The following is a 9,520-nucleotide window of genomic DNA, read 5'->3' as shown; positions in this document are numbered from 1 at the left end:
TGCCTTGCTCCTTAAGAGCCTTGACAACAAGAACGATGAGCTGAGGAGTTGGGGCCAGACAGTGGGCAGAAATCCAGGAGACAAGGAGCCTTGCAAGCCAAAGGCGTGTCCAAAGAAAGTGGGAGTCATCATCGTCCCGATGGCTGCAGGAAGTTGGGGAATATAAGGACCAAGGGGTGTCCATTGGGCCTAGCATCAAAGACATCACTGGTGACCTTGGGAAGGTCTTGGTAGCAACAGAAGAACAATCACGCAGGTGTGGGCCGTGAGGAAGCGTGGACAGGAATAGGACCTGATGTTTGGGACGCATGGCCCAAGGCAGGGAGAGACAGGGTCAGAGCCAAAGAGCTCCCAGGTCGAGGAAGGGGTTTGGTTGTTTGTCTGTTTGTTGGCTTGTTTTTACAATGAAAGAGCCTTCAGAAAATTTCTAGACTACAGGAGGCAAGACAGTCAAAAGTAGAGATGATATATGAGACAGGAGTTCCTCGTGGAGAAAGGCCCATGAGAGAAGGGATAGGGTCAAGCCATGAGGGAAAGTGAGTGAACTGCAAGAGGAACAGCAGCTCATTGGAGGTAAGAGGGATAGTGTGAAGACAGACCTAGATCCATGTGTGGGACAGGGAGCTGAGGGAGCTCAGGCACACGAAGATCTCAAAGAATGGGAATTAAAAGACTGGGTTTCCCCCTTAAGATACCAGGATGGGACGGGATCTCAGGGCTGTCATGAAGGTCCACAGCAACCCCTGAGATTAGGGAAAGTGTCTGAGCCAGTATGGAGGGGGCTCAGGACCAGGCAGCAACCTCTCTTCACTTCAGCTGCTCACTGCTCCATTATATTGTATTCTCTTCCTGCAGCTTCCAGGGTAGAAGCTTCTTAAAACTTCACAAGCCCCTCTGGGCTGAGGGGGTGGTAGAGAGAGAAAACTCACTCTAGCATGTGGCAGAATTCCCATCAGTGCCTCTGGTCTGCCATGGACCTCTGTGGGAGTTGGAGAGTCCATCAAGAAGCTGAGGTCTCTGGCTGAGGTCTCTGGCGGGGATTCCCACACTGTATGGGCTGTTGGACTATGACTCTCAATGCCCTATCCTGCCCTGGGTTCTAAGAAGCATGGGACAGTCTGTTTCTCCCTCTGCTGCCCCGGGTAGGCAGGGAGGATGCTAGATATGGCAAGGTCAGTGCCCTATGGACACCTTCTTCTGCCCGCCAGGGCCCCACATGGCTCCCGACAGTTCCAAGGCCGTGCCCTGTCTCCCATTCCTGCCCGGCTCTCCCTTCCTCCCTGGAGAAAAATCAGTTCCTCTCACTTTCTCACACAGCACAGTTTAGCCAATGTGTTGTTCTCACACATCCTGGTATTCTGAGAGGTCCCACTCATCCATATTTATTTCCTGTTAAGCTCAATCAATTAATGTCTTCCTTGTCTTTAGAACAATCCCCCCAGGAGAATCTGGTCTTTTTTTTTGGTCTGTAATTTTTAGACGGAGAGACTAAGGGTCAGAGAAGTTAGGACTTTTCCCCAAGATCACAAAGCCAGTGGGGAAGCAAAACTACACACTATATAGCTCTGGGGTTTGTCTCATCTATACCACTCAGCACAGCTGGGTCCACTGCCCCCATCCTGAAGACCTCCAGCCCAGCCCTGAGCAGATGTGTCAATACTTCAGTCACATCACCGAGTAGCCACCACCTGCACCCTGCAAGGGTGAACCCTGCATGCCCAAGTGCCTCAAGCCTCAACTTTCTTCTCCCTCTGCCTCAAAAATTGGCCCAGAGAACCTAAAACTCAGCAGGATGTCCTGACTCTTTCAGTCAAGAAACACTATTCTTCTCAGCTTATTAATCCTCATGGACAAGAGAGATGCCTCTACCTTATAGATGAAGAAACTGAGGCTCAGAGAGGTGAAGTTACTTCCTCCAAGTTGCAGAGCCAGAAGTACCCAATACTTACCTGGCAGGGGGAATACCATGATCACAAAGAACCCAAGTCTCCTAATTCCCAACCTAGTGTCACCCCCCCTTCCACCTTACTCCCCCACTGGTTCCCAGAAAGCCAGATTTTACCCACTCTCTAGTTAGACAGCAAATGCCCAGACATAGAGACAGTCCAGGGGACTCAGGACAGCATTAATCTGCAGATACATGTCCTCTCCCTGCCTTCCTATTGGGGTATTTCTGCAGCACTTTATGGAAGGTCTGAACAAGGGCAGAGGGGCTTAGGGTTGCTTAGCTTGGAGTTGGGAAGACAGAGCCACTTGCTGGAGATCTCTGAGAGCTGTCAGGGGACACTGAAATGGCCTAACTCAAGCTAGGACCCCAGCAGGAAGCTCAGCCTAAGGAAGAATTCCCTGTAGCAAGAATCGTGGTCCCAAGATGCAACCGCGGTCCCAAGATAGAAAGTCTTGCTCCAGAATGGAATGAGTTGGTGGTGAGCAGGGTACCTGCCCCAGGACCCCGCTCATCAGGGATGCCATGAAGAAATTCTTGCCACAGAGAAGGGTCAAACAAAATGATCCCAAATGACCTTTCTCACTCTGAGAACCTGTGGTTCCACAAAATGCAGCCCATGTATCTCAATCCCTCTCTCCCTGCCCACAGCCCACCAGTCTCACACTTGCATCTGCATTCTCTTTTATGACATGAATATTTAAATGTCGTCTGATTGCATTATGCGTCACGAGTCAGGGGAAAAAATGGGCCCTGTAAGGCTCCCCTCTGCCTGTCGGCCCCCACCCCCAACATCTTACAGGAGCCAGAAAAACAAATCCAGCCCCAAGTCACAGTTCCTTCAGGCTCCTCTTCTCTCACCCCCACCCCACCACTGCTCTCCTGGTGGCTACATGTGGACCAGGAACAGGTGCCACCAGTTCTGACAGTGAGGAAGGGCAGTTCACTAGTCACAGGCTGTGGGGCCTGGTGATTCAAGGTTTTTGTCACACAGAACGTCCCACATCAGGGTCATGGGCCTCCTTTCTTTATGACCCCTCCACCAGGACTTGCCCTGAATGTCATCACCATCCACTCCAGCCAACCCTTCCTACCTTTGCAGTGATCCCAAGCTAGAGACAGATAGCAGCATCCTGTTCCCAAGGCTCGTCCATCTTTGGTGAAGTCATCACAGCACCCCCAATAAACAGTGTATGTAGCTGTAGTGTAGTGGAGAAGGTCTCCCCATGGAACCTGTGACCTATGGCCAGGCAGGAAGGAGAGTACTCACCTCTCTCACCTCCCACCCTCTGATCTCCTGCCAGTGCCACCCATTGGCCAAATCCAACTGGAAGCCAGAGCAGAGGAGCCCTCTGACGTCAGACATGTTCATGGAGTTCAGACCTAGGGCCCAGAACAGGGTGAACAAGGGTGGGGCAGGAACTGGAGAGACAACGGAGATAGCCACCTGCCCAGTCTCCCGCTCCTGCCAGGCTCTCCCTGGCCACACTCCCACCCTCAAGCCTCTTTTTCTCTTCCTCCCTGGAAAACAAAAAAGTTCTTCTCACTTTCTCATGCAACACAGTTCAGCCAATGTGTTGTTCTTATTGGTTCCTGCCATTGTGCTGCCCTCAGGATCTTACCCAGCCAGCTTAGCGAGGTATATTTCCCTAAACAAAGACCTGAAAAGGAATTGTGCTGTCAAGTTGCTAAGTAATCTTTTTTTTTTTCCACTTTAGCTATAAAAGAAGAGAGGGAGACAGGGAGGTGATGAATTACTGGCCTTTCCCAGCAACCTCTGCCTAAGTCTGGAAACAAAGGGGTGATCTTTTTGGCTGCTGCCAGGCCCCTCAGGGTCCTGGGGTGGCAACTGAAGCCCTGCCTCCTCCCACCTGCATCCCAGAAAAAGTGAAGAGCTCCCTTGGGCCCCATCCCCAAGATCGCCACCTGTAGGGCGCCCATCCCTTCCTGTCCAGAGCCAGCTGTGATCCGGAAATAGCCCTACTCCTGTCCTTGGGGATGTGGCCCCAAGCTCAAGGGCTATCTGGGCCTGGAGGATGGAGCCGCTTGTCCTTCTTACCCCTGGAATCCAGGGCAGCAGGCAGGGGTAATAACAATATAACAATGGCTTCTCGCTGGGGTCTGAGGTCTCTCCAGGAACCACTTCACCTGCTGAATACCACCCTCTCGATATTTGGCAATGACCTTTTTAAGTTTCCACTTTCCTGCCTTGGTATTTAGAGAGCAGCCTGGTCTCTGGGGAGGGAAGGCAACTGAATACTTATTCATGGCACTTCAGAAGGCTGGCCCCAAAAAGAGAAAAGAGAAAAGGCTCACCTCTCCCCTCCGAAGGCTGACGAAACCAGAGCCGGAAGGCTTCCTGCCCTGCAGCAGCAACTCCAGCAGGCGTCCACAGTGCCGCATTTTGACAGCTGTCACTCAGGCTTCCCAAATGAGCGTGCGTAGGTGTGTGCCCACACCAGCATGAAAATGCCCATGAGTGTCCTTCACGTGTGTGTACCAGTGGGAAGTGAGCCCCACCTGTGTGGGCACTGGCAGTGGGGTTATGCCTGTGGACACAGGGCCACAGGTATGTGTGAGTGGTGTGTTTGTCCATCCGTGTGTACGTAAGTGGGAAGTCAGTGTGATCATGTGTGTGTGCACGATGGGCACAGGTCAGTTTGTGGGCACATAGATAGACACTGGGTCTGTGTGTGATTCTGACCCACTGAGTCATTAGGGGCTGCAGGCCAATTCCTGCAGGGGGAGAGCTGGCCCCCGCAGGGAGGTGCCTGGCAGGGGCTTCAGGGAAGGCATCTTGCTACACTGTCCCCAAGCCCCTTGGGCATCTAGCCTGTCTTTACAGCCTCTGCCCCAGGTCTCCAGACTCACTCCTGCCACCAACCCACGAGGTCTTGCCTTTCCCCTCATCCCACTGCTTGGCTCCGAAGAGCTTTCAGAGCAGGCGAGTGTGGCCCTGCCCAGGTCCTGGCAGACCCTGGGCAGCCTGCCTTGCTTTGTGTCTGCCAGGGCTACTCAGTCTCTCTGGACCGGGCAGGTTGATGCTGTGTCCAAGAGCTGACATCCAGCCAATCCCTGGCAAGTGACCCAGGTCCTAGCACAGGGCCTGGCACAAAGGGGGACATTCCCTGCACATGTGTAGATTTAGTAAACACAGAACGTGAGTACACGTTCTAGGCCGCGAAGAGAGGCTATTGGAGCAGCGGTGTGAACAGCGGCTGCGTGCCGGGAGCTGAGGTGGTGTGGGGGATACATTCAGCAGAGGTTGGATATATACGCACAGTACTCACTCGGCAAAAGGTCAGGACCGCACATTTAGACTAGGGATTGTATTGTGGATCCTGTGGTGCGGCCTGGATCCCCCAGCAGGACTGACACTCATTTCCCCAGCTGCAGGGAACAGCGGCTGCTGTCAATTCAAGCTGAGCCATTCTCGGGAATTCCCTTTGGTGAAAGGAAGCCGACTCCCCCAAGGTGAGGACCCACTCCAGGGGGACTTGCCCCTGCAGGGGTACAATGACTGTGGTAGCTTTGCCTCAATTCAGGTTAATCCTGAAGAACCACCCTCCCCATGGGATCGGCTGAAGCCTTTGGGGCAACTGTCTCCAGCTCAATCCCTCCTGTGCTCTCCTGGTCCTCCATCATGGCTGCCCAGCTGTTCCCTGGAGCGCTGCCCACTAAGCTTTCAACCAGCAAATCTCCATCTCGGAGTCTGTTGACCTAAGACAGGCATCACAGCTGAATACTGTAAATAAATTTAGGGACCTGGAGCAATAGCCTAGGGACAGAAGAGAAAAGAAGGAGAGAGAGGGGAGGAGAGGGACAGACAGGGACTCAAGATGGGGACCAAGGATTGATGAGCTTCAGAGAAGGATTGGTCTGAGAGATGGAGAGAAAAATCAAAGACTCTATTGTCAGGAAGTCAAAAGAGCAGAATATTTCAAGGAGGAGATGATCGATAGCATCAAACTCCCCAGAGAGGTCAGAGCAAATAAAAACTAAAACAGTCATCATTGGATTAGCAACCGGAGGTGGCTGATGACGTTAACCAGAGGAGTCCCTAGGGAGTGATGGGGGTGGAAGCAGATGCCACTGGGGTGAGCAGCAAGGCGGGGGTGGAGCAAGGAGATGGAGAGAAGGGCCGAGATCACTCTTGGAAGAAGTGAAAGCAAGAAGAAAGATGGCATCATGGCTGGAAGTGATGATACAACTATTATCATCGTCGTTGTTTTTAAGATCAGAGAGGCTGGAACACAAACCTTGAGAATTTTCCAACCAGAAGGCTGTATCCATTCACAGCCCCGAGAGACATCTCAACATCTCATCATGTGGATTTTTCTTGTGCCAAAAGCAAAATTAATAATCCCAACCACTTAAACAAGAGCAATCCATTACCTTGAACTAAAAGGACTCTTGTCACTACAGGAACACCCTACACATGAGTTAAAAATAGGGTAGCAGCTGGTGACAGCCTCGGCAGGTTGTGGGGGTCTCCCTAAAGAACCTGCTCCCGTTTGGTCATTGTTGAAAACATTGTTTATCTGTCATTTGGCCTTGGAGGGCAGCCCAGAAAGGAAGCTCAGGGGCTACTGTTCTTATAGTGAGGTGACATATGGAGCTGCAGTCCCTGACCAAGAGACTCCCAAATTGCCCTTGTTTGGGTCCGTTTTGTAGTTTCTGTAGAACTGGATGACTGCCACTTGCCATGAGTCAGTCCAAGCATGTGGCTCAATTGCTCCCCTAATGCCAGGAGGAAGGAGGGGGTGTTGGAGCCAGCTTCAGGCAGTAGGGAATGTCTGTGGTTGCTTTTTTTGCAACACTGGCTAGAAAGCTGGGTAGAAACAAGTAAGAGCGCTGGTGCTGGTGTCAGGCAGCCTGGGTGTGAATTCTAGCCTCACTGCTGCATCAGTTAAAGGAGCTGAGGCCTGACTTAAACACTCATGGTCTATTAGCTATCATAAAGAAAGTGTAATAGAACATGGGTCTATACTGGTAAAGTGGATCCACGCATTATCAGAAAATCCAGTTCCTATCTTTTTGTTCTGAAATTCATGGCTTCCATCCTCAGGGTCTTTTCATGATCCAGTATGGCTGACAGAGTTCCAGCCATCATATCTGTATGTATTCCAGTCATAAGGAATGAGGACAAGAGGGTAAGAAAGGATTTGCCCCTCCATTTTAAGGATGCTTTTAAAAATAGTCCTTATAGCACTTCTGCCTACATGTCATTGGCCAGAACCGAATCACATGGCCATATCTAATTGCAAGGAGGCTGGGAAATTTACTCTCTTTATCTGGTCAGACTGCTTGTCCAAATAAAATAGGATTCTGAGCCAGGTGCAGTAGCATGTGCCTTTAGTCCCAGCTACTCAGGAGGCTGAGGTGGGAGGAGCATTTGAGCCAAGGAGTTTGAGGCTACAGTGAGCTACGGTTACACCCCTGCACTCCAGCCTGGGTGACAGAACAAGATCTCAAAAAAAAGAGTGGGTGGGTGGAGGCTTCTGTTAGTGATGAGGAAGGGGAGAATGATCGGGTAAACAAGACCAGTCCCTCCCAGCTCCCTCCTATGACCTCAGGCAATTTATTTGAACCCTCAAGGCCTCAGTTTTCTTAGCCATAAAATGGTAATAATGACCCTTTATTGTTGTTGTCCTCCATTGATTTCACCAGCCGGAGCCAAAAACTCAATTGTCTACAGAGCTCAAAAAGACAAGCTAAATAAGGGACAATTGGGAGTGGTGGGAACTGGGGTTCATTGGAGCAGCAAACTCTGTGTAGAGAGAGAAGTCCCTATTCAACTCCAACCTCCTGTAGAGATCTTCACATTTTTCAAAAGAAACTGAAAATCAAGACTATATGTAAAATCTCTCTAATTATAAATTTTACAATAATTTGCTTTTTAAAAACCTGTAAGCATCAAAACACACACACACAGAGAGATGTATGTATCTGTTGCCTAAAACGGCCCTAGGGTGTGGGTTGGCTCTGACCTCAGGACAACACATTATCCTTGTTCCTCATCTTTCCTCAACATCTTTATTTCTTTTTGGTATGATATATACACTTTCCCTGGTGACAGAGGCCTATTTGGGCAAAGGGCAGTGGGGACTTACCATCTAAAAGTTTAAAATGACAGAATCTGGGTTTGTGTGAGTGTGTGGATGTGCTTGCTAAGTATGGAAACAAGTCTCGCAGGTCACCATGTCCACCCATGCTTTTCACAAACATCAGACACTGGGTACAACCAAATTAACATCACACAGAGCAGCACAATTCTCCATGCATTTTGATCCTTTAAGCAAACAATTGGAACAAGTCAACAAAAAAATCTGGGTTGGAGAACTGGGAGCTAGCCACAACTGAGGTGTGAGCCTCTCACCATGTGACTTCGTCAATATCCCTCAGTAAGCCATATGGAAAACTGATGGCAAGCACTCCAACTCCCCCAGTCCACTTCACACAACTTTCACTTTGCAATAGCCTTCTGGACTCAAGCTCATTTGCAGACTTAGTTCGTGCCATGTACCCGTAATTACTTATTTTTATGATCAGATTGTCCCTGCTTGGTCATCCTAGCGGGGGGGATGGGGGAATCTTTTGGGGTAGGCCTCCTTGCACATCCCAATTTCCCTCCAGGTATCTTTAAAAGCATCATTGCCTTCCAATGCCAAGACATCTTCATTGCGAGACCCAGCACAGCTTATCCTTCAGGAAGCCTCTGCTTCCTCATGATACAAAGCAATTTAAAGGACTAATCCACGGTCAGTGGGAATACATGGTTATATCACGACACCTGGGCCAGGAGGCATTGGCCCAGAAGCAGCCTGGGTTGTTTCAGGGATTAGGCAGAATGTTAACGTCCTAAATCCATGTTGTTCTTTCCAATTCAACTCCAGCACTTCTCAATGCTTTCCGACCATGATTTGATACATGTTTCTCGATGTCTATTCTCCTTTTCCTTTCTGAGCTCTGGCTAGTTCTCTTCTCTTTTATATACAACATACTCATCTCAGATTCAACATATCACATGAAATGTTGTCACACCAAACTATGTGTTGAATTACGATGCTGCCCAAAGCTCAAGAAACATCAACACTCAAATGCCAATCTGTTAATATCCCTTTAGGTCAATGGGCCCATGCTCCTCAGGCGCCTGCATTTCACTTCCCTACTTTACTCAATTTATTAGGAGCAGCTCTTGTGACGGGTGAACTCAGGATGGTTTGTAATGGTGCCAGTTTTACTCAAGGCTCTGCCTCTTCCTTGGATAAATTGGCCCTCGTCCACATGTCTCATAAAGAAATACTCCTGAGGTCTGTGTCTGTGTATAATGGCACTACGACAAAACTTCGCATATTTAGAACCATCTTAGACACTGTGCCTTCTCTATGGCCAGAATGGCACCAGGATGGACAGCATTGGGTATTCCAGGCAGGCTGTGTGCATTGGCAGCTGGAGAACTCCAGCAAGTGTGGATTTTGCTAGTGGCATCTGCTTGTAAAGAAACCAGAGTGATTGTTTCAAATCATAAATCAGACCAAGCTTCTCCCCTACTTTAAATTCCCAATAGCTTCC

The sequence above is a fragment of the Carlito syrichta genome, unplaced genomic scaffold (assembly GCF_000164805.1).
Source record: "Carlito syrichta isolate Samal-C Ts95f unplaced genomic scaffold, Tarsius_syrichta-2.0.1 Scaffold304465, whole genome shotgun sequence".
Lineage (NCBI taxonomy): Eukaryota > Metazoa > Chordata > Mammalia > Primates > Tarsiidae > Carlito > Carlito syrichta.
Note: the sequence above shows the minus strand (reverse complement) of the source record.